Source organism: Loxodonta africana, chromosome 17 (assembly GCF_030014295.1).
Source record: "Loxodonta africana isolate mLoxAfr1 chromosome 17, mLoxAfr1.hap2, whole genome shotgun sequence".
In the NCBI taxonomy this organism is placed as follows: domain Eukaryota; kingdom Metazoa; phylum Chordata; class Mammalia; order Proboscidea; family Elephantidae; genus Loxodonta; species Loxodonta africana.
In genome coordinates, this window is record NC_087358.1 from 3,754,103 (window position 1) to 3,778,493 (window position 24,391).

Here is a 24,391-nt window from a genome sequence, read left to right on the forward strand (position 1 = left end):
CCTTTCTTCTGAGGTTCCTCTGGGTGAACTTGAACCTCCAACCTTTCAGTTGGCATCCAAGCACATTAAGCATTTGCACCACGCGGGGACGCCATCATTGTGATACTACACGCCTAACTGGACTTGAAAATACCCCGTTCAGAATTTCCTTTGAGAGCTGGAAATAAAAGTCAGTTTACCAGAAGTATTTAAGCCAGGAAATACTGATCCTTGGCAAATTTCTCTGCCAGATACGTTTAAAAATTGTCTTAACTTATTTTAAAATACTTAGTTGTCTAAAAAATTTAAGGTTAATATTAATGTTTTAGTAATTTTTTTTAAAGAATATGTACATATCTATGCAGAACTGTTGACCTACTCTGGATCCGGGGGGTAGAATCAGCTCCACTGAATGACTTGGACTGAGAATGGAAGGTGGGTGGTTTTTCTGGTTTATTTTATTTAATTTTGTCCTGTCCTTGTTGTGTGCTTTCTAGCCCATTCTGACTCATAGCGACTCCATGTGACAGAGTAGAACTGCCCCATAGGAATTTCTAGGCTGTAATCTTTATGGGAGCAAATGGCCAGGTCTTTCTTCCATGGAGCCTCTGGGTGGGTTCTATATAAAATTTCATTTTTGTGAAATATTCATGAGTTTATTCTGTATGAGTTATTGTTTTATTACTTATTTATTTAATTTCTGAATTCTTTTTCAGGAATAGAGATACTTGGATTTGAATTCCAGCCACATTGTTTACTTACTAATTGATCTTGAATTTTAAACCTTCCTAAATTGGAAACCCTGGTGGCGTAGTGGTTAAGAGCTATGGCTGCTAACCAAAAAGTTGGCAGTTCAAATCCACTAGGTGCTCCTTGGGAACACTATGGGGCAGTTCTACTCTTTTCTCTAGGATTACTGTGAGTGGAAATCGACTTGATGGGAATGAGTTTTTTTTTTTTTTGGTAAGCCTACATTAGGAGCCCTGGTGGCTCAGTGATTAAGTGCTTGGCTCCTAACCGAAAGGTTGGAGATTCGAGCCCACCAGCTGCTCAGTGGGATAAAGATGTGGCAGTCCACATTGGTAAAGACTACAGCCTTGGAAACCCTACAGGGCAGTTCTACTCTGTCTTATAGGGTCTCTATGAGTCAGAATCGACTCAAGGACAATGGTTTTTTTTTTTTGGGTTTATGCCTCAGTTTCCTCATTTGATGAAAACGGGAATATTAAAACCTGCTTCCTATGTTATTGTGAAGATTACTGTTAGCTTAACTTCAGGAGTGATGCTGCCCTCGTGGCAGACTCTGCTGGACTTACTTCTCCTTTATTAACCCTTGGGAGCCCTTGGTTCCTTTTGCTGCTAAATATATAAATAAAAGGTTCAAAGAAGTCACCACAGTCTAGGCAGAAAGGATTTTATCAAGCATTCAGTCGATTGTGCCTGATGAAATAATGAGCCAAAGAGCACAGGGTGGGTTTATTTAGCAGCAAGCCAAAAAATTTTCATTAGCATTTGTAAAATATCCTGTGGAAGTACTCTTAAGGCTGATAATAATATCAAAAAGCGCGAAGAAATTTTGATGCGTATACTCATATAGAACTGTGACAAAAAGTTGTCAATCTTATGTCCCCTCTCTGCTGCTGTGCTTGTGAACGCCTTCTGTGGGCTTGGGACTTCAGAGTCAATGTATTATTCTGTTTGCAAAGAACTAGATGCTTTTAAAGCTTCACTTCAGGAATGTGGAAGTACTGGGGGCATTCTTGTTGGTTTCACTGAAATCAGTCTGTTGGTTCCACAGCTGTCTTGTATTGGTCACTATTTTAATGTCTAGGAGCCCCGGCAGCTCAATGGTTAACCACTGAGCTACTAACTGAAAGGTTAGCAGTTCGAACCCACCCAGTGGCTCAGGGGGAGAAAGACCTGGTGATCTGCTCCCATGACGATGACAGCCTAGGAGACCCTCTGGGGCAGTTCTGCTCCGTCACGCCAGGCCGCTGTGAGTTGGAATCGACTCTATGGCGATGGCTGCTTTAATGTCTTATATCACATTATACGGATAAAAAGCTGATTGTGATCAATGCACATGGTGAAAAGACTCATCATTTCAGCTTACAGAATCTTGTATGTCTGTTTTTATCATTCCCGTGGTACTAAAGTAATATACTGAAAACCAAAAAAAAAAAAAAAAAAACCATTGCCAGGAAGTCAATTCTGATGCATAGTGACCCTAAAGTAACATACTAGAACCACAAAAATCAGCACACATCACCCCAATCATTTCTTATTCCAGGGTTTCCAGGGTTACGCACTCCAAGAAGCCCTCACACATTTAACCCTTTCTCCACCAAACCTGAACCTCTCCACAGCGACGAGGGCTGCCTGGGCCAGTGAGAAAGTACAGCCCTACCTGCTGTTCTTGGTGTTTGGTGACTGCTGAATCGTGGTAATTAGCTCAAGGTAGTTATCGTTGTTGGGTGCCGTGGAGTCGATTCCAACTCATGATGCCTTGGGGCAGAGGAGAACTGCCCCATGGGATTTTCTAGGCTGTGATCTTTATAGGAGCAGATCACCAGGTCTTTGTCCCATGAAGCGCCGGGTGGATTCAAACCTCCTATCATTTGGTTTGCAGCCGAATGCTTAACCATTGCGCCACCAGGGCTCCTTGCTCTGAGTAGACGGGGGAAAACTGACAGTGGTCATTGAAGCGGATAATACATAAAACACGTAAGTCAGATAATATGCCACCAAATGAATTTACAAGAGTTTTCATATAGAAGAGGCAAGATAAATAAATGGATCGATGTAAAGATAAATAAGAGGGGTGGCTTAGCTGTGAATTAGTGCTACAGACTAGGATTCCCACCTGTTTACTAAATATTTTTATGGTTTTGGAAAACCTTTCTCGCTTCCTTGAGAAAGACAGAGATTGTCCCAAGTAATTGTTTTAATGGCCAGTGAAGCTCATGGCTAGCCTGGGGTTGGCAGCAGAATGCTGTTTGTCAGAAGCTTCCACTGTTTTGGCTGATGATGGAAAAGGAATTTCAGTGTGAGGTTATTTTGTCGGCAGGAGCCTGGTGGCAGAGCGGGTAAGCACTCGGCTGCTAATGGAAGGGCCAGTGGTTCCAACCCACCAGCCGCTCAACGGGGGAAGGATGTGACAGTCTGCTTCCACAAAGATTACAGCCTTGGAAACCCTGTGGGGCAGCTCTACTCTGTCCTATAGGGTTGCTATCAGTCTGAATTGACTCGACGGCAATGGGTTTTAGGGACATTGTAAAGAACCCTTGTGGTGCAGTGGTTAAGTGTTCGGCTGCTAACGGAAAGGTCATTGGTTTGAACCTACCAGTTGCTCTGCTGGAGAAAGATGTGGCAGTCTGTGTCCGTAAAGATTACAGCCTTGGAAACCCTCTGGGGCAGTTCTGCTCTCCTGTAGGGTCCCTATCAGTCGGAATCGACTCCACGGGGTATGGTTTGCAGGCAGTCTTTCAGATGACTGCAGTTACTGAGAGCACACAGCACGGTTAGTCTTCATGGAGAGGAAGTCCACTGTGTGTTTTGGTCACATCTGAGTGTCTAGCACATGACATCAACAGCATATGTTTGAGCTTGAAGGGATGCGCTGGATCCGTGTTTTCAGGACAGCAAGTAGATGAGTGACTTTGGAAACTAGGAGGTCTCGGGATACGATGGGACTCATTTGAGGTCGTCCTACTTAAGCTAAGCATGTTTTTTATTCTTCTCCAAATTAGTAAGGGTAGCCTACGTCTATTCTTCTTGCCTAAAACAATAACCACAAAGGAAGTATGGTGTGAAAATAAGCCAAAACGGATTTCTCTTAGAAAACATCTGTTTCTTGTAGAGTTAGGATTTAGCTGAGACAAATGATGCTTGTAGGAAAATATCAACGAAAACAAGAGGTTAGTTTTTCATGTAACCAAAATCTATCCCGAAATGACAATGTATAGAGGAAACCGGTGAAAGCTGGGATCTGTGTAAGGCGGAAACCTGTCAGAGAAGGAAAATGAAAATATTTTCCACTAAAACGAGCCACAGAAAAGTGGTAAGACTGCACCGTGTAGAAGGTGGAAAACTTCGAGACCCAGAAAAACAAGGCAGTCCTGTCAAGTTCCAGCTGTCACAGGTCTCACTGTATTTTTTTTTCAATCCAAGATCTAATAGAGTTTGAAATTTGCCATTTGAAAACAGGGACAAAACAGCTCAATTGATTATTTAGAAATAGCAATGAATATGTAGAGACTTTTTTATATCACCGTCGTGATGAGATTTAAAAGCACCCTCTGCAGAAGCTTGCATGTTGTACAAGGATGGTTAACAAGCACGGATGCCATCTGGGTACTTAATGCTTAAAACCATTCACAAAGGAATTAATATTACACAAGTGTGAATGTGAATAAATATTTAGGTAAAAATATTAATACAGTGTGTAAGAAAAAGTGAAATTGTGTAATAGAGTAGAATGCTGATTTAGGGAGAGATTTGAGATTTGTTTACAAAGAGTGAGACCAACGAGGCGTTTCCACCACGAGGATGTTGTTGAAACTGACAAATTATTCTAAATTATTTAATAGTGATAATAGTGAAGTACTACCGTGTTTTTTTGCAAATAAAAGCCTCATGTAAACAACATGCCCACACATAGAACACGTGGCCACACTTAGGAAAATAGCTTGGGGAGGGGGTTGCATGGTTTGCAAAAAAATGTATAACAAGTGTTATTTTCGTAAAAATATGGCATATTAAGTGGAAGTATATTTACAATGCTCTCGTGATTTATTTTACAGCTTATTCAAATACATTTATCCTTGTCTGAAATAAAAAATAAGTCATATTAAATGCAAAAGCAAGGCGGTAGTTACTTCTAGATGAGAATCGATTTAAATCTTCAATTATAGGAGAAGGGTGGAAAGACAGAATACTACAAAACAACTCAGAACCACACACACCCTCTGCCTCCTTTGTACCAGCTTCACTCAAAGGTTATATGCGCATGGTAAGGCACTCTCTCCTGTCTTGAGGATGGACACACTGAGAAACAAATATTTAAATATTTATCTCAAAACTAATAAGAAGCTAAGTGATCCAAGCTTTTTAATTCTTTAACTTTTGGTCATGCTGCCCCTTTGTGATGTTCATCATTTATCTTTGAGGGTTCTCAAATAGCACCACGTATAGAGTCTGAAGACCCTGGTAGTGCAGGGGTTAAAGTGTTCGCCTGCTAACAGAAGGACCAACAGCTCGAACCCAGCAACTGCTCCACAGGAGAAAGATGTGGCAGCCTGCTTCCGCAAAGATTACAGCCTTGGAAACCCTGTGGGGCAGTTCTGCTCTGTCCTAGAGGGTAGCTATGAGTTGCAATAGTATTTTGTTTTGTTTCATTTGTTTTTGAATAGAGGATCTCATATTATTCCCCACTATATTTTTATTTTTTTATAAAAGATGGCAAAAAAACCTGTTGCCATTGAGTCAATTCCAACTCATGGCAACCCTCTAGGACAGTGTAGAATTGCCCCACAGGGTTTCCAAGGCTGTAATCTTTATGGATGCAGACTGCTACACCATTTTCCTGTGGAATACCTGGTAGGCTTGAACCACCGACCTTTTGGTTAGCAGCTGAGTGCTTTACCACTGCACCACCAGGGCTCCTTCCAAACGTCCAGTCATCACAGGAAACCTGACGTGGAAGAGCTCTGAATGTGTTTTGATTGCCAGGTACATTTATGAGAATGGATGAGATAGTAAAGTGATTTCTGATTTTCTTCATCGTGCTGTATGTTCTCTGAACAGCTTTGAGGGCCTGCAGGAAGCTGAGCTGGAGATCTCGGACATTCCCACAGGAGAGGGACACACACAGGGAGGCCCAGAGTGAACGGAAGTGCAGGCAGGAAGTGGAGAGTCATCGAGTGGTCGGAATGCAAGGCCAGTGAACTCTGATGACAGTCAGCCACCACACTGTTGACTCTGGGACATTTGTCGTGGGAACCCTAAGTTGAGTCCTTACCCTTTTGGGGGGCATTTGTTTTTATGTTTCCTACCATGTTTAAGTGGTTTGTGTTAATTTTTTTTTTTTTGGTGTGGCGGCAGAGAAAACCTCAATGTGGTAACCTCCAGAGAGTGATTGGCATTGACTGTTTAGCAATTGCACTTAGTGCCTGTCTGGTCACCCTTATTTTTACTAAAAACAAGCAAGCAAATGCACAAAAAAATTGCCATTGAGTCAATTCCAATTCTCTCTGGGAGACCTAACCTGTTCATAAGTACAGACTTGCCCTAGGATCACACAGCGTTGTTCAACAGACTTGGAACTCATGGTGACCCCATGTGACAGAGTAGAACTGTCCCCTAGGGTTTGCTAGGCTGTTGTCTTTACTTCAGCAGATTACCAAGCCTTTCTCCCACAGCCACTGGATGGGCTCTTTGCCCTTGCAATTATTTAAAATAGAAAGATTGCATGATAATTTAACTGCTACTTACAATGGTGGCGCCTCATATTTGTATAGAAACTCTTACAGTTCTAAGTCTTTGTGTGTCCATGACCTCATCTGAGACTTTCTGAAGTAAATAATGGGGATTTTAGTCCATGGAGGACCAGTTTCCGAGCTCTTTTTTCAGGAAATTAGTGAGACTCTGTCATTTGTGTAATGCCTTCATAAAGCATAAGGAATTTTCCAGGGCTAGAAATTGTTTTGTAATCTATGTTGCTCTCATTTCAAAACATTAGTCCTTAGTTCTTCTTTAATGAATTTATGCCACCGAAGCATTTTTTTTTTTAAAGTTTCAGGACTGAATATTGTGAATATGTTACATGTGCTAACATAATTTTCTAATTTCCGGGAGTGTTTTCTGAAAGTCAGAGATATTTTAAAAACAGGTATGTTTTATATTTTAAACTGGTTTCACTTGAAAGCATTTTCAACTCATGGACCATTTCACTTTGGTAGTTAAAAGCACCTTTGAGTTTCGGAAGAATGAAACTAAGAAAATTATTCGTAATCTGCTTATTTTTGACATTCGTCTAAGTCTAACTTAAATCCATGCCAGTGCATTTCTGCTAATTGCATTTGCAGTTTACCAAATTGTAGTTTTGGGGAAAATATTCTTAGGCTTTGTTTGCAAATCTCTCATAATAAGCGATTTTAAATAACAAAGATGGGATCCTCAGGATGCAGGTCTGCCATTTTTGACTTCTCATACTGCAGTGAGCCCCTGGGTGGTGCAAACAGTTAACATGCTCGGCTGCTAACCGAAAGGTTGGAGAGTCAAGTCCATCCAGAGGCAACTCAGAAGAAAGGCCTGGCTATCTATGTCTGAAAAATCAGCCATTGAAAACCCAGCGGAGCAAATTTCTACTGTGCCACCAACCATGAGGTCACCGTGGCAATTGTTTATTTATTTTTTAATATTGGTTTTCTTATTCTGTTTCTCTTGGGTAGGAGCTAAAAAAAAGCTAGTGGTCATAAAAGTTATGAATGGTGACAAGACAGAAAGCCAGGGTTGAATGACAGTGTCTTCTCTAGCAGTTTTTTTTTTTTTTTTTGGCTTAGCTGGTCTCAGGCTTTGAAATTAAGCATCAGTTTAGATCTTGAAGCATTGTCTTTTCAGGCTGCATTAGCTTTATTTTTTGTCTTGCTTTCCTCCAACCCTACCTCTATACACTCCATCCTTGGAAATGACTGTATCCTGATTTTATGTGAAATATTAAACTTGCAATATTGGGATTTTTTTACAATAATAATTTTTATATGTCCTGTAACCCTAAAGCACTAAATAAGAATGAGCTTTATCACGCCTTGTTTCATTTCCTTTTCTTAAGTAAAACTGCATACATCTTATATAACCAGAATTTGTGGTAATTTTTAAGAATCCTGGGATATGGTCAAAATTGGTTAATTATTTTCAAGCCCTAATTTTCTTCCCCTCCTTTTTTTTTTTTTACTGATTGCTCACTTTTTGTTTGGCTTTGGCACTTAAGTTACCTTTCATGCTGTATTTTAATTGGCTTCTGTGGCTGCCTATAATTGTGGGCTTGGGCTGTCAGAAGAATCTGAGTCAGTAATAAATTTAATCTATTAAGGTTTATTGGGGCAGAACATTCTCAAATCCGGCAGCACCAAACCACATGTGGAATGGTACTCAACTAAGTATCGGCAGCGATTGGCTTGTCACTGAAAAAAACTAGGAGGCAAAGAATCTTATTTCTGATTGGCTTGTATAATTTACTACTGAAGCACACTCAGGACCTCACGGTAAACAAGGGTGGAAGTGCAGTCAGAATCTCACTGGTCACTTTGAGAACCCAGAAGTAAGTTCATCCATCTATGGACGACTGGTCCTCCACAAAGTGTGAAAGCCCTTTCAATGGGGAAGAGACAGTCTCTTCAGCAAATAGTGCTGGCAGAACTGGATATCCACTGGCAGAAAAATGAAACAGCAACTGTACCTACACCATACACAAAAACTAACTCAGAATGGATTCACGTACTGACTGTTAAAGCTAAAACTATAAAGTGCCTGGAAGATAACACAGGGACAAAGCTAGGGATCCTAATTTTGGGCATAAATACATTATCAAACCCAAGTAAAAACACAAGATAAACTAGATAACTGGGGCAGCTGAAAAAGTAATACTTACACTCATCAAAAGACTTTGCCAAAAGAGTAAAAAGAGAATGTACACACTGGGAAAAAAAATCTGGGCGCAATGACATACCTGACAAGGGTCTAATAGCTAAAACATATAGAAACATCAACAATTCAATGACAAAAAGGTAAATATTTCATCCCTGCAAAAACGGCACTGATTCAAAAAACAGAAAACAAATGCTGAGGAGTTTTTTGGGAGACTGGAACTCTTACCCACTGCTGGTGGGATTATGTCATGGTAAAACCACCATGGAAAGTGGTGTGGTGCTTCCTCAACAAGCTGGAAATGCCTCAGGACCCCTCAATCCCACTCCTAGGCCTACGTCCCAGAGACGTAAGGGCCTTGACATGGGCAGACACACGCTCATCTCTGTTGCCTGCAGCATTACCCACGATAGGAAGAAGATGGAGACAACCTAAGTGCTTACCAACAGGTGAATGGATAAACAGAGTGTAGTCACACACGCAACGGAATACTACTCAACAGTGAAGAATAATGACGGGTCTGTGAAATGTCTTACAACACGGATGAACCTGGAGGACATTATGCTGAATGAATAAGTCAAGCACTAGAGGACAATATTTCAATTAGCAGCTGAGCGCTTTAACCACTGCACCACCAGGCCTCCTTGAAAAGAAAGAAAGCCATTGTCTGTTTTATAATTTGATCAAAGTCAGAAGACTATGCTGTGTTCTTCCACTCACCAGGCTGTTATTTCAGAAATGAATACATAGACACTGTATCTGTCTCTGAATAATTGGCTTCATGTAAAGCCTTTATAATGAAAGAATATTCTTTCAATATATTTCTCTTCATTTCCTTCTTCAGCTTTCTGGATAAATATCAAATTTAGTTTCAGAGTGTCTATAACGCAGCTTGACTTATTGATGCTGCCAAGATGTGTTGCGCTTTGAAAGAATCCTTAAACATTTCTCAGGAAGGTCATTCCGTTTTGCTTTAAATGAAATGAAATGTGTTTGTCTGCATTGCGGGTAGGCAGCAATTCAGTTGGTCATGTGGCTTTTTCTCCAAGGAGGCGGATGAGCAGGGAACTAACCTGGCTGAATTGTGAATGCATCCACTCTGGTAACCAGTTGCTTCTCAAACACAGCCAGGCACCTGTCATGTTTTTAAAAAGGAAAGAGCCCCCTGAGGGAGTGTTAGGTATTCCTTCCCATTCTAGAAGTAGAAGCTGCGTTCTGAACCCCGCGAATGAAAAAGAGCTGGGAGTGTATTTAGATTGCTTTGTGTGCATGGAAGCTAGAGATGAGATACCGTGACTCAGCCATCACCTGTGACACATTTGCAGAAACCTCACATTGGTGCTGGCAGTGCTGATTGCTGTTTTAGCACGATGCAGGGACATCTTGAGGAGCACAAGGCAGGGACATCTCAGGAGCATCTTCTGCAGGGACATCTCCTGGAGTATGATGCAGGGACACCTCCTGGAGCACGATGCAGGGACATCTCCCAGAGCCCGATGCAGGGACATCCCCTGGAGCACAAGCCAGGGACATCTCCAGGAGCACGATGCAGGGACATCTCCAGCAGCATCTTCTGCAGGGACATCTCCTGGAGCACAATGCAGGGACACCTCCAGGAGCACAATGCAGGGACATCTCCAGGAGCACGATGCAGGGACATCTCCTGGAGCCCGATGCAGGGACATCCCCTGGAGCACAATGCAGGGACATCTCCAGGAGCACAATGCAGGGACATCTCCAGGAGCATCTTCTGCAGGGACATCTCCTGGAGCACGATGCAGGGACACCTCCAGGAGCACAATGCAGGGACATCTCCAGGAGCATCTTCTGCAGGCAGTGTCTGCCGCTGTCTATGGGACTACATGGCGGGGGCAATTCTCATCCTCTGTCTTTTCCTGTGAAAAAAATAGATGTGTTTGGCTGAAGTCTTACACGTATGTGAAGATAACCCTGAAAAAGTGACCCTTAAAAACAGTACAGGCGGTAGAGCGCTCTTTGCAAGGGTACAGGATGTGAATCGCACCTAGCCAGCAGCTGCGGTTGCCCCAGTTCTGTTCACTTCGTCACGATGTTTTCCTTGGTCAAAAGCTCTCTTGAAGCTTCAAGCACGCAGTAAACAATGGCAAGGCAGAGCCACCAAGCGTGCTCATGATTCCCATGACAAATACGGCAATGCCCTATTGTCTAGTGGAGCCACTTTTTGTGGTGCTATATGGACATACACAGCAACACACATTGGAGCAGAAGGGAACGGTCCCCTGTGGGCTGAGTTGCCCTGTAGGAATAGAGAAATCAGTACTCAACCCAGCTGGCTGTGTAATACCCAACTGTTTCCAAACCAACTTACAATTGATGCCAAGTAAAATCACTGCCTGTCCACTGAATTTGTCATTATTGAAGAAATAAAGCACGTTTGAAAATTTAAAGAAAAAAAAAAGTACAGGTGGTGCCTTGTGAACATCACCTCCACTCATCCCTATCCTGCTTTGGAGAGACACTTGGGGATGTCTGAGGTCAGGTGGCCAGGGTCCTACTTATGCTCCATCGTGTACTCATTGTGGAAGACTGAACCCATTTGAAACCCAATGTCTCTGTTTTCCCATGTGTACAAAGGGGCAGTAGTGCCTGCCCTTGCTAGTTTACAGAGTTGTTGTCAATGACTGAGACCTTTATTAAATTTTCTTATCCACTCTGCTGTCATGGAGTCCCTGGGTGGTACAAACCATTAACCTGCTTGGCTGCTAACTGAGACGTTGGCGGTTCAAGTCCACGAAGAGGTACCTTGGAAGAAAGGCCTGGTGATCTACTTCCAAAAAATCAGCCATTGAAAACCCTGTGGAACACAGTTCTACTCTGACACACATGGGTTCACCATGAGTTGGGGTCAAGTCAATGGCAACTGTTTTTTTTTTTTTTTTCTGCTGTAATATTGCTATGTCTATGTGCTCAGTAAATAATTTTTTTCCTTAGATATTTGTTGAATTGACTGTAAGTTATTTATTTCCATTTATAATTCTTTCTACCAATATTCAAGGTGAGGGGGACTCCATGTTAAACAGACTTCTAGTGCTTTGATGAGCCAAAACGTTGAAAACACTTCTCAACAGAGTCCAAAGAGAGAGAAACCATGGCATCTCAACTTTGACTCTTAAAAGCACTAGAGTTCTTTTATTAGAGGTGAGGGGGCCATGTAGTGAAGACCTAGGCAGGTGAGGACCATGTAGTGAAGACCTGGGCAGGTGAGGGGACCATGTAGTGAAGACCTGGGCAGGTGAGGGGAGCATGTAATGAAGACCTGGACAGGTGAGGGGACCATGTAGTAAAGACCTGGGCAGGTGAGAGCACCATGTAGTCAAGACCTGGGCAGGTGAGGACCATGTAGTGAAGACCTGGGCAGGTGAGAGGACCATGTAGTGAAGACCTGGGCAGGCGAGGGGAGCATGTAGTGAAGACCCGGGCAGGTGAGGGGACTACGTGGTAAAGACCGGGGCACTGGAATGGGGTGATCCTGGGCTGAATCTCACTTCTGGAACTTCCTTGTGACATTGCAAAAGTTCCTTGAACTGTATAATCTGCAGTTTTGTTTCTGTATAATAGAAATAATAATAATCCATTCCTCATATTTTTATACGAGGATTAAACGAGGTAATTCCTACAGAGTGCTTAGCACAAAGCCTGGCACATAGTAAGTATGCAAATTAGAGTAGGTTAGGCTGTGGTGACAAATAGACCCCCAAATAAACAATGACTCCAGTACAATAGGAGCTCATGTTTTGCTCTCATAACACTTTTTAAAATTTATTTTCTTTTGTTCTTGTTGAGAATAAACACAGCAGAACATATAGCAATTCAACAATTTCTACAAGTACAATTTAGTGAGATTGATTACATTCTTTGAGTTGTACAACCAGTCTCAACTTTCCATTTTTGAATTGTTTCTCCCCCATTAACATAAATTCACTGCCCCCTAAGGCTCCTATCTAGGTACTATTGCTTTTAAAAGAGCATAATGCTCAAGGCTGCCATTTTTTACTAATTAGGGTAAACTATTTTTTATTGTTCAGTTTAAAGATTTCAGGGGATAGTTTTGGTTTAAAGTTGAAAGATTATCTCAAGGCAATAATTTTGGGGGTTTGTCCAGCCTCCATGGATCCTGAAAGTCTGGATTCGATGAGAATTTGAAATGCTGTTCCACATTTCTCCCGTTTTGATCAGGATTCTTTCTCATAACACTTTGAGGCCCACGTTCTTGGTTAGCAGGTGGCACTTCTTTGTGAAGTGTTGAGGAGTCCAGGCCCCTTTCTTCTAATGGCCCTTCGTCATCTAGAGCCTTGCTGGCACCTTTGTTCAATGAGCAGAAATGGAAAGAGAGGCCAGAAGGCCATGACCACAAGTTACATTATCACTTCTGCTGTCATTGCATTGGCGAGAGTTACTCATATGGAGAAGGAAGAACAGATAATTGCTCGATATTACACGAATTGGCACCGGACTGATTGGATGGAGGAAGCAGCAAAGGTAAAGTGTTTCCAGTCAGGTGGCCTGAGAGACGCCGTGTCTTCAGTAACAATTGGGAACACAAGAGGGCACGTGGGGTGGGAAGAGAACAGTCTCAGCCCCGACTTAGAACGCTGAACTAGGTGCACAGAAGAACGTCTTCTTGGAAGCGTCTTCCCGGTGGTTGGGAATGCGGGGTTAGGGTCGGGGGAAGCGCTCAGGGTGCGGGGTTAGGGTCGGGGGAAGCGCTCAGGGTGCGGGGTTAGGGTCGGGGGAAGCGCTCAGGGTGCGGGGTTAGGGTCGGGGGAAGCGCTCAGGGTGCGGGGTTAGGGTCGGGGGAAGCGCTCAGGGTGCGGGGTTAGGGTCGGGGGAAGCGCTCAGGGTGCGGGGTTAGGGTCGGGGGAAGCGCTCAGGGTGCCGGCAGCGTCCCTGGGATCATCCACATGGAGCCAAGGCTCGTGCCCCAGTGACTGGATGTAGTTGCCAGAAGGTGACGCGCTCGTTTTAACTTGTGCTATTTCTGGCTCCCTTGCCACCAGCTTTGCTTAAAACAAACCAAAAAAACAAAACCTGTTGCCGTGGATTCAATTCAGACTCACAGCAACCCTACAGAAGTGGCAAAAATCTTGTAACTCGTTGGAGTTTTCCAAAGGGTGATTGGAGTGTGAAGATCCTAACGACCATCGTCTTGAACAGCAGATCGAAGATGTCCTTGAATCAGGCCCATGGGTTAAGGAGCCAAAACTTGAAGGAGCCCTGGTAGTACAAGGCTTAGGCACTCAGCTGCTAACAGAAAGGTTGGCAGGTCGAACCCACCCAGCGACTCCAAGGGAGAGAGACCTGGCGATTGGCTTCTGTGAAGATAACAGCCTAGGAAACCCTGTGGGGCAGTTCTACTCTGTCACATGGGGTCACCATGAGTCAAAATCAACTTGAGGGCACCCAACAAGTGTCTGAAAGTGTGTATTATTGACTACTACTCGCATAGGTGGATGCTAATATCAAAATTTAAATTTAGAAAGGTTTATAAATTGTGGGCCGAATTGAAATATGTTTAAGTTCACAAAGGCAGATGAACATTTAAGGTTTTTTGAGGTTTTTATATAGTGCTGCAAAGAAGTATTATTTTCTAGATCTCAGGTCTAAAGGAAACCAGGGAAGACTAAATAAAGAGGAGGTTTAAAATCATAATAATGTAGTCTCTATATCCTCTTAGCAACTTTTTCTTTGGCTTTCATAACCTCCTTATTTGTGAGGAAATTTTTGATTTTCCCTGCCTGCCTGTCCCAACCGAGAGTTACCATTAGCCTTTTGTCAAGTTAAAGTGTTGGGAAATGGATAGCATTCATAATTAGGCAGGAAACAGTATACAGAGCTTCCGCAGGGGAAAAAAAAGTGCTGGATGTACAAAAAAAAAAAAAAAAGACACAGACAGTTGTAAGCGTGGTTGGTTGTAACTCAAATACGTTATAAGTCGAGGCTTACCTGTACTTAAAACTGTCACTACTGATTATAATTTATGGTGTTTGAAACCAGCAGGTGGATTCTGCACAAAGTAAAGGACAAATAGTTAAATGGCTTATATGTTTATCTAAGAGTTTGTTTACTTTGGGATTTTATTTGCTGCTTCTGTTTTTAAAGGTTTACTAGAGGGTACACGAAACAAATGGGCCCTTTGTGTTTCAGAAGCCAGGTGTAGAAACCGCTTCCTGGTTTCCGTTGGACAAAAGCAGTTTACGTATTTATTGACTCAATCGATTATTATATGCCCCAAGGACATACACTTCCAAAATTTTTTTGGATAGTTTTATGATTATCTAGTGTAATTTTGTTATTTTAATCTGGCATATATATTTACATGGGCAAAGGATACATGTCTGGGTAAATTTGTTCCTAAAAGCAGCTGTATTTTAAATGCAGCGCTATCATACAACAAGTTGCTAACATGGTGTTTATTCTTAGACTGTGCGCACAAGGATTTACAGTTACTCTGACTGTATTGATACAGGCAGCGCCCAGATTATGGACGCGTTCCGTTCCTAAATCTATCTTTAAGTCAGGTTTGTACATAAGTCTGAGCAGTTAGGTACGGTGCGTATCTACCGTCAGTTAGTCACGTGTTTGTCTTGGGGTACAGTGGTATATAATGTATATGTACTACATTATATACTAAAACATCCTTAACAGCACTACAGCAATAATAATAATGTTTTGATGCACGTCACAAATTAGCATCTCTTTGTTATTACAAACCATTCCGTTACCTCGAATATTTCATAGGCTTTACGGGGGTGGGTCTGTAACTACAGGTTGTACATAAGTCACGAGTTCATAGCCCAGGACTGCCTGTATTACAAACTTTAACACCTTCTGGGGAATCTCCAAAAGGAGCCCTGGTGGTGCATCAATTAAACACTCAGCTGCTAACTGAAAGATTGGTGGTTCGCACCTACCCAGCGGCTCCACAGGAGAAAGACCTGGCGATCTACTTCAGTAAAGGTCACAGCCTAGAAAACTCTATGGAGCAATTCCCCGCTGCCACATGGGGTCGCTGTGAGTCGGAATTGACTGGACAGCCACAGGCGTGGCTTGGTTTTGGGGGAATCTCACAAATGAGCCGAGTGACTCAACCCTCCACGAGATGGGTAGAGAAAACAGCCACAACGATGGCCTTGACCATACCAGTGACTGCAAGGACGGTGCGGCACCACGTCAGGGAGCGGCCAGGTCTCCAAATTCAGGTGGGTGTACTCGGGGTCGTACCTTGACTCTTGTCAACTTGTTCTAATTTTCTTCAGATTCAACTTGAAATTATACATGAGCAACTGATGATCCGTTCCACAGTCTACCCCTGGCCTTTTTCTGACTGACAATACTGAGCTTCTCCTCCATCTCTTCCCACAGAGGTAGTCGGTCTGATTCCTGTGTATTCCATCTGGTGAGGTCCACATGTATAGTCACCGTTTATGTTGTTGAAAAAAGGTATTTGCAACGAAGAAGTCGCTGGTCTTGCAAAATTCTATCATGCAATCTCCAGCATCATTTCTATCACCAAGGTCATATTTTCCAACTACTGATCCTTCTTCTTTGTTTCCAACTTTTGCATTCCAAGCATCGGTAGTTATCAATGCACATTTGATCAATTTCAGGCTGCAGAAGTTAGTAAAAACCTTCCATTTCTTCACCCTGGCCCTAGTGGTTGGAGCGTAAATTTGAATAATAGTCGTATTAACTGGTCTTCCTTGTAGGCCTGTGGATATTATCCTATCACTGACAGCTTTATGCTTCAGGATAGATCTTGAAATGCTCTTTTTGCCAACGAACGCAATGTCTTTCTTGTTTAATGTGTCATTCCCAGCACGGTGGACGTGTGGACAGAAACGTCCGCATTCTGTTTCATTTTTGACAGCTTCCTATTTTCCTAGATTCATACTTCATACGTTCCGTGATTGGATTATTAGTGGATGTTTGCAGCTGTTTCTTCTTATTTTGAGTTGTGCTTCTAACTGGATTGGGTTCTTTGGAGCAGTAGCCAGCCTCAAGCATGATCTTATTTGAGAGTTATGGAAAAATATTTCTCCTCTTCTGATTCTTTACCATTACTCGGTGTTTGTTATCCGACATTGCAGTTACCAGGTGCTGTCGGATTGACTTTGACTCATAGTAACCCCACATGGCAGAGTAGAACCGCCCCATGGGGTTTCTTAGCCTGTGATCTTTATAGGAGCAGATTGCCAGGTCTTTTCTCCCTCTTAGCTGCTGGTGGCATTAACTTCAGACCTTTCCGTTAGCAGCCAAGTGATTAACCAGTCACCACCAGGGCTCCTTTGTTATCAGATGGTCCCCCTTTAACAGGTGAATATTCTTGGAAGAAGTGACCCTTTCATGATCCATCACTAACTGTTTTGTGGATTTTCTTCTGCCCCAGGGCAAGCATGAGCACAGTAGAGAACAGAGGCAGAGAGGGGAGAGAGAAATGGTAAATAATGGGGGGAGGGGGAGTGGGTAGACCCACGGGCAAAGCTTGGTTTGCGTCCACATTTAATGCTTGCATTCCTAGCTCTGGTACAGTATTATTTATATGATGCTTTGAAAAATGAGTGAAGTGGAAGCCTCTGTTTTTCAGAATTGCCTTCAAAATAATCAACAAATGTTTATCATACGCTTCCTCTCAACCACACGTGGTGCTCACTAATCCAAGCAACCCCGTTTTACTAATGTGAAAATGACTGGGAAAAATTAGCTAACTTTCCGGTGGTCATGCAGCTAGTTATATCTTTCTGGTTGCTAAACACGCAACCTTCTCCACCAAACTGTATTTAAAGGAGCCCCGGTGGCACAGCGGATAAGCACTTACCTGCTAACTGAAAGGTTGGTGGTTCCAACCCACCCACTGCTCTATGGGGGAAAGACCTGGTGATCTGCTCCCATAAAGACTACAGACAACAAAACCCTATAGGGCAGTTCTTCTCTGTCACGTGGGGTTGCTATGAGTCAGATTTGACTCGATGGCACTCACGACAATGAACTATTCATTCTGATGGTAACGGGGTAACCATTGAAGTGTTTTAAGAGAGAGACATGCTCAAGTTGTGTTTTAGGAAGGTGGCACCGATTGTGAAAAGATCAGAAGGGAATAAGACTAGGGTCAGGGTAGACATTAGGGAGCTATTGCAATTACCTAGACAACACCTGAACGTTGCCCAGGAGGTAGAACTAGGAGCGAAAAGAAGTGGATGGATTCATGCAATATTCAGGAGCAGATCCAGCAGGATTTGGAGTCACTGGGAGGCGCAAAACGTTAACACGCTCAGCTGCTAACCAAAAGTTTGGATGTTCGAGGCCACCCAGAGGCACCTCAGGAGAAAGGCCTGGTGACCTACTTACAAAAAATCATCTGTGAAAACCCTACGGAGCACAGTTTACTCTGACACACGTTGGGGTCACCATGAGTCGGAGTCAACTCCATGGCAACTGGAGTTTTGTTGTTGTTGTTGTTGAGAATATACACAGCAGAACATACATCGATTCAACAGTTTCTACATGTACAATTAAGTGACATTGATTAGATTCATCAAATTGTACAACCATTCTCACCCTCCTTTTCCTAGTTGTTCCTTTCCCATCAACATAAACTCACTGCCCCCAAAGGTTCTTATCTAATCTTTTGAGTTGCATTTGTCAATTCGATTCCATGTAGATAGATCTTAAAGGAGCATAATGCTCAAGGCAGACATTATTTACTAGGTAAACTAAACTACTGCTTGGTTTTAAGAAGACTTCAGGGGATGTTTTTGGTTTAAGGTTTAAAGACTATCTCCGGGCAATAGTTTCAGGGGTTCATTCAGCCTCCATGGATCCAGAAAGATCTGGAATCTATGAGAATTTTAATTTCTGTACCACATTCCCCCTACCCTTTTTGATCAGAATTCTTCGTTAGAACCATTGATCAAAATGTTCGGTAATGGTAGCTGGGCACCATCCAGCTCTTCTGGTCTCATAGCGAAGGAGGCACTGGTTCACAGAGGCAGTCAGCCACACAGTCCATTCCTCCTCCTATTGGTAACTCTCCTTCTTCCTCTGGGTAACTATAGATGTATATATATACCAGGAGTTAGTGAGAAGGACAGGAAGGAGTCAAAGATGGTCCTTGGGTTTCTGATTTGAGCAATTGCTAGACGGTGGTATCATTCACTAGGACAGTGACACAGGTCATTTTGGGCTGAGCGTGTGTGGTGGGTGGGGGTGGATAGTGTTGAGTTAGGACACATGGAACTGCAGATACACAGCTTTCTCTGTTTATTGGCCTGGAACTTCAAAGCAGGGATGTCTGGGCCAGAGACAGAGATGTGGAGGTTTATCATCAGAACACAGAGAGTAGACAAGATCTCCCAGGAAGGCGGTGCAGCATGAGAAGACAAGTTAGCTCACCACTAACCCTGGATGACACAAAAGAAAAGTAAACTAAATCAGAGTATAACGAGGGCACAGGCAAAGGGGGAGCCCACCAGGAAAACGAGAAGGAACAGCCAGAGAGATGGAAAAGGCGCCAGGACAGTGTGGCGTACTGAAGCCCAAAGGACGCAGTTTCGGAAAATAGGGGTGCTCAGCAGTTCTGCCACCATGTTCATCTGAGTTGCTGTCCAGTTGACTCCAACTCATGTGACCCCATTTTCAGTTGCTGACTTTTTGGAAGTAGATCTCCAGGGCTTTCTTCCAAACTGCCTCTAGGTGAACTCAAACCTTCAACCTTTTGGTTAGCAGTGAGCATGTTAACTACTTGCATCACCCAGGGACTTTACTGTATTGTAACAGAGACAGACTAAGGCAAGGGGTGGATTTCCAAATAAGGAGTTTGTTGATGATGTGAGGGCACTGGAGGAGTGGGCAGAAACCAGACTTCAGTCTGTTCTTCAGCTACAAGTTGCCTCTCTGGTATTGTGTAAATCTTTTTATAAGGAGCCCTGGTGGCACAGTGGTTAAAGCGCTCGGCTGCTCACCAAATGGTTGGCAGTTTGAACCCACCAGCCCCTCCAAGAGAGAGAGAGGTGGCAGTCTGCTTCCACAGAGATTACAGTCTAGGAAACCCTATGGGGTAGTTCTACTCTGTCCTATAGGATCCCTATGGTCAGAATCCACTCGATGGCGCATAACGACAACAACAAATTGTTACGTAAGTCAGGGAAAAATGAACTTGAATGTACCCTCCCCTGTGAAAGAGTATTTTAATGACTTTTATTCTTCCAAATGATTTCTGCAGCTCTGAAATCCCTCAGTCCTAATGCCCTGGTTCGCATTTTATTCTCGTTTCCACCTGATACTCATTATGCAGTCTGTTGTTGTTGTTGTTTTTCCAAGCTGGCTGATGACATTCTTGAAGAATGGTGTAAACTGAGATATTAAGCTGGTTGTGATTTATTTACAGGTGCTCTCTGAAAAAGGAAGTGAAGACAGAGCAGGTAAGCTGCCTCGATGAAGTATATGTTTTAGTATTTGTTGATAAGCATTGTCTGGCGACCATTTCTGGTCACCACAAATCTGAGCGTGCCGTGCGTCTTGCTGAATAAGCTACAGAAATGTGATGGCCGCAGTACGACCTCCCATCCGAATACGTCACGCGTCTCGTGGACCGGGCCAGGGAACCACGGTAGTAGATTTAATCTCCATTTTGCTGATTTTATACAGAAAGAAATTGCATTGCATAACCAGTCTTTATTTGGAAATACATGCCATAGATTAAATAAGAGCCCTGGTGGTGTAACGGTTAAGCACTCAGCTGCTAACCGAAAGGTTGGCAGTTAGAACCCACCCAGTGGCTCCGTGGCAGAAAGTCCTGGCCACCTGCTTCTGTAAAGATTACAGCCTAGGAGACCCTCTGGGGCAGTTCTACTCTGTCACATGGGGCCATTATGAGTTGAAACCCATATCACGGCACCTAACAACAACAAAGTAGGAATTGAAAACAAGATTACACCTGTACTAACCCATCCGCTTACAAGGTGAGGCCTGCCGAACATGAGGCATAGGTGAATGTAGCAGTGTTTGTTTATGTGTTTTTTTTTATATTTGGAAATGCTCTGTGTTATGGCAAAATGTTTTACATCTTAATTCATTGAGTTTCTTATTTCAACGACTACGTAAAATGTTGGTGTTGTTGTTAGGTGCCGTCGAGTCGGTTCTGACTCATAGTGACCCTATGCACAACAGAGCGAAACACCGTCTGGTCCTGAGCCATCCTCACAATCGTTGTTATGCTTGAGCCCACTGTTGCAGCCACTGCATCAATCCACCTCGTTGAGGGTCTTCCTCTTTTCCGCTGACCCTGTACTCTGCCAAGCATGATGTTCTTCTCCAGGGACTGATCCCTCCTGACAACATGTCCAAAGTATGTAAGACGCAGTCTCGCCATCCTTGCTTCCAAGGAGCATTCTGGTTGTGCTTCTTCCAAGACAGGTTTATTTGTTCTTCTGGCAGTCCATGGTATATTCAATATTCTTCACCAACACCACAATTCAAAGGCATCAATTCTTCTTCGGTCTTCCTTATTCATTGTCCAGCTTTCACATGCATATGATGCAATTGAAAATACCATGGCTTGGGTCAGGCATACCTTGGTCTTCAAGGAGACATCTTTGCTCTTCAACACTTTAAAGAGGTCCTTTGCATCAGATTTACCCAATGCAACGCATCTTTTGATTTCTTGACTGCTGCTTCCATGGGTGTTGCTTGTGGGTCCAAGTAAAATGAAATTCTTGACAACCTCAATCTTTTCTCCATTTATCATGATGTTGCTCATTGGTCCAGTTGTGAGGATTTTTGTTTTCTATGTTGAGGTGCAATCCATACTGAAGGCTGTGGTCTTTGATCTTCATTAGTAAATGCTTCAAGTCCTCTTCACTTTCAGCAATCAAGGTTGTGTCATCTGTGTAACGCATGTTGTTAATGAGCCTTCCTCCAATCCTGATGCCCCGTTCTTCTTCATATAGTCCAGCTTCTTGTATTATTTGCTCAGCATACAGATTGAATAGGTATGGTGGAAGACTACAACGCTGACACACACCTTTCCTGACTTTAAACCAATCAGTATCCCCTTGTTCTGTCTGAACAACTGCCTCTTGATCTATGTTAAGCTTCCTCATGAGCACAATTAAGTGTTCTGGAATTCCCATTCTTCGCAATGTTATCCATAATTTGTTATGATCCGCACAGTCGAATGCCTTTGCGTAGTCAATAAAACACAGGTAAACATCCTTCTGGTATTCTCTGCTTTCTGCCAGGATCCCTCTGACATCAGCAATGATATCCCTGGTTCCACGTCCTCTTCTGAAACCGGCCTGAATTTCTGGCACTTCCCTGTTGATACACTGCTGCAGCTGTTTTTGAATGATTGTCAGCAAGATTTTGCTTCTGTGTGATTGTTCTATAATTTCCACATTCGGTTGGATCACCTTTCTTGGGAATAGGCATAAATGTGGATCTCTTCCAGTCAATTGGCCAGGAAGCTGTCTTCCATATTTCTTGGCATGGACAAGTGAGCACCTCCAGCACTGCATCTGTTTGTTGAAACATCTCAATTGATATTCCATCAATTCCTGGAGCCTTGTTTTTCACCAATGCCTTCAGAGCAGCTTGGACTTCTTCCTTCAGTACCATCAGTTCCTGATCATATGCTACCTCTTGAAATGGTTGAATATCAATTAATTCTTTTTGGTATAATGACTCTGTGTATTCCTCCCATCTTCTTTTGATGCTTTCTGCATCATTTAATATTTTCCCCATAGAATCCTTCACTATTGCAACTTGAGGCTTGAATTTTTTCTTCAGTTCTTTTAGCTTGAGAAACACTGAGCATGTTCTTCCTTTTTTTGTTTTCCATTTCCAGCTCTTTGCACATGTCATTATAGTACTTTATGTTGTCTTCTCAAGCCGCCCTTTGAAATCTTTGTCCAGTTCTTTTACTTCATCAATTCTTCCTTTTGCTTTAGCTGCTGGACGTTTGAGAGCAAGTTTCAGAGTCTCCTCTGACATCCATCTTGGTCTTTTCTTTCTTTCCTGTCTTTTTAGTGACCTCTTGCTTTCTTTTTTTTTTTTTTATTAACTTTTATTGAGCTCCAAGTGAACGTTTACAAATCAAGTCAGACTGTCACATATAAGTTTATATACACCTTATTCCGTATTCCCACTTGCTCTCCCCCTAATGAGTCAGCCCTTCCAGTCTCTCCTTTCGTGAAAACTTTGCCAGCCTCCAACTCTCTCTATCCTCCCATCCCCCCTCCAGACAGGAGATGCCAACACAGTCTCAAGTGACCACTTGATATAATTAGCTCACTCTTCATCAGCATCTCTCACCTACCCACCGTCCAGTCCCTTTCATGTCTGATGAGTTGTCTTCGGGGATGGTTCCTGTCCTGTGCCAACAGAAGGTTTGGGGACCATGACCGCCGGGATTCCTCTAGTCTCAGTCAGACCATTAAGTATGGTGTTTTTATGAGAATTTGGGGTCTGCATCCCACTGATCTCCTGCTCCTTCAGGGGTTTTCTGTTGTGCTCCGTGTCAGGGCAGTCATCGATTGTGGCCGGGCACCAACTAGTTCTTCTGGTCTCAGGATGACGTAGGTCTCTGGTTCATGTGGCCCTTTCTGTCTCTTGAGCTCTTAGTTGTCGTGTGACCTTGGTGTTCTTCATTCTCCGTTGCTCCAGGTGGGTTGAGACCAATTGATGCATCTTAGATGGCCGTTTGTTAGCATTTAAGACCCCAGATGCCACTTTTCAAAGTGGGATGCAGAATGTTTTCATAATAGAATTATTTTGCCAATTGACTTAGAAGTCCCCTTAAACCATGGTCCCCAAACCCCCGCCCTTGATCCGCTGACCTTTGAAGCATTCATTTTATCCTGGAAACTTCTTTGATTCGTCACTGTTCTTTATCGATGCATAGTATTCCATTGTGTGAATATACCACAATTTATTTAACCATTCATCCGTTGATGGACACCTTGGTTGCCTCCGGCTTTTTGCTATTGTAAACAGAGCTGCAATAAACATGAGTGTGCATATATCTGTTCATGTGAAGGCTCTTATTTCTCTAGGGTATATTCCGAGGAGTGGGATTTACCTCTTGCTTTCTTCATGGATGATGTCCTTGATGTCGTTCCACAACTTGTCTGGTCTTCGGTCACTAGTGTTCAATGCATCAAATCTGTTCTTCAGATGGTCTCTAAATTCAGGTGGGATATACTCAAGGTCATATTTTGGCTCTCGTGGACTTGCTCTGATTTTCTTCAGTTTCAGCTTGAACTTGCATATGAGCAATTGATTGTCTGTTCCACAGTCGGCCCCTGCCCTTGTTCTGACTGATGATATTGAGCTTTTCCAGCGTCTCTTTCCACAGATGTAGTCAGTTTGATTTCTGTGTGTTCCACCTGGTGCGGTCCATGTGTATACTCGCCGTTTATGTTGGTGAAAGAAGGTATTTGCAATGAAGAAGTCATTGGTCTTGCAAAATTCTATCATTCGATCTCCAGCATTGTTTCTATCACCAAGGCCATATTTTCCAACCACTGATCCTTCTTTGTTTCCAACTTTCACATTCCAGTCACCAGTAATTATCAATGCATCTTGATTGCATGTTCGATCAATTTCAGACCACAGCAGCTGATAAAAATCTTCTATTTCTTCATCTTTGGCCCTAGTAGTTGGTGTGTAAATTTGAATAATAGTCGTATTAACTGGTCTTCCTTGTAGGCTTATGGATATTATCCTATCACTG

At 43.0% G+C, this 24,391-nt stretch overlaps 1 long non-coding RNA gene across 2 annotated transcripts in view; it reads left to right on the forward strand.

The window, feature by feature from the left end:
* Window positions 1-22,104, forward strand: part of LOC111750409 (uncharacterized) — a 122,471-nt gene extending 100,367 nt beyond the window's left edge. The window contains exons 3-4 of one of the 2 annotated variants that reach the window (XR_010318166.1): window positions 345-2,436; window positions 5,785-7,934. This is a non-coding gene — a long non-coding RNA (uncharacterized LOC111750409). Of the gene's footprint in view, window positions 1-344; window positions 2,437-5,784; window positions 7,935-20,047 lie in introns of those variants that run through there. The other variant, XR_002785541.2, reaches the window with a different exon arrangement.
* The last annotated feature ends 2,287 nt before the right edge of the window (window positions 22,105-24,391 follow it).